Genomic DNA, 903 nt, shown 5'->3' on the forward strand with positions numbered 1-903 from the left:
CCCTCGGCGGGACGGAGCGCCGGGATCGCGCTTCTGATGCGGGCTGAGCGCCCGCCTGCACCCGTACGTGAACGGCTGTGGGCAGAAGTGCGGACTTGCCACGTTGTAGGGTCGTAGGGTGGCTTAGGTCGGACCTTATGGATCGTCCGTCTCTTCCTGTCCCGTCTGGCCAGTGGATGCTTTCTCCTGGTTCTCCTTCCTGCCTGATTTAACGCATCGTTGCCTGCCGAAGCGGTCTGCAGTGTCTCACCGAGGTCCCGCTGAGAGCACGAAGTTCTGGTAGGCGCTCCTTTCTCTGAGCAGAGCCCGCGTTCCTGCTGAGCGCCGCGGGGCAGCTCAGTGCTACGCGCTTCCCGGGGCCTCGTCCTCCCGGCTCCCCGCTGCCCGGCACCGGCCCAGAGCAATGCAGGCTGCTCAGGAGGGCCAGTGCTGGTTATCCTTACCTGCAGTGCCATCATACTTTATCTGCAGCCCTTTGAGCCCATGTCCGAGGCATGGAGAAGGAGGTTCAGGCGAAGGAGGAGGCAGCGGGGTTGGGGATGGGCTCGCTGCCCGTCTCCCCTCCTCCTCGGCCCCTGAGAATGAGCTCAGGCAGATGCAGATCCAGAAGCAGAGCTCTGAGCTCTCCCTCCCGGCCGTGTCCTCGTGGGCTGATTACAGTCAGTCCCTCCTCTGGAGCTGTTCCACTTTGTCTAAATAATTAATGTCCAGAGGGCCAGAGAGAAAAAGCAGGGCTGCAGCTGAAGCTCCACTTCCCAGCTGAAGCCCTGGCCACAGGGCTATTGCCCGCTCCATGTGTTGCGTCCTGGCCCCCAGTAAATTTGTTCTGATGAAAGTTTCAGCAAAGCTTCCATGAAAATTCTAGTTTTCATGAATTGGCATTTTCCAGGAAAAAAAAAAAAG

The sequence above is a fragment of the Meleagris gallopavo genome, chromosome 9 (assembly GCF_000146605.3).
Source record: "Meleagris gallopavo isolate NT-WF06-2002-E0010 breed Aviagen turkey brand Nicholas breeding stock chromosome 9, Turkey_5.1, whole genome shotgun sequence".
In the NCBI taxonomy this organism is placed as follows: Eukaryota; Metazoa; Chordata; class Aves; order Galliformes; family Phasianidae; genus Meleagris; species Meleagris gallopavo.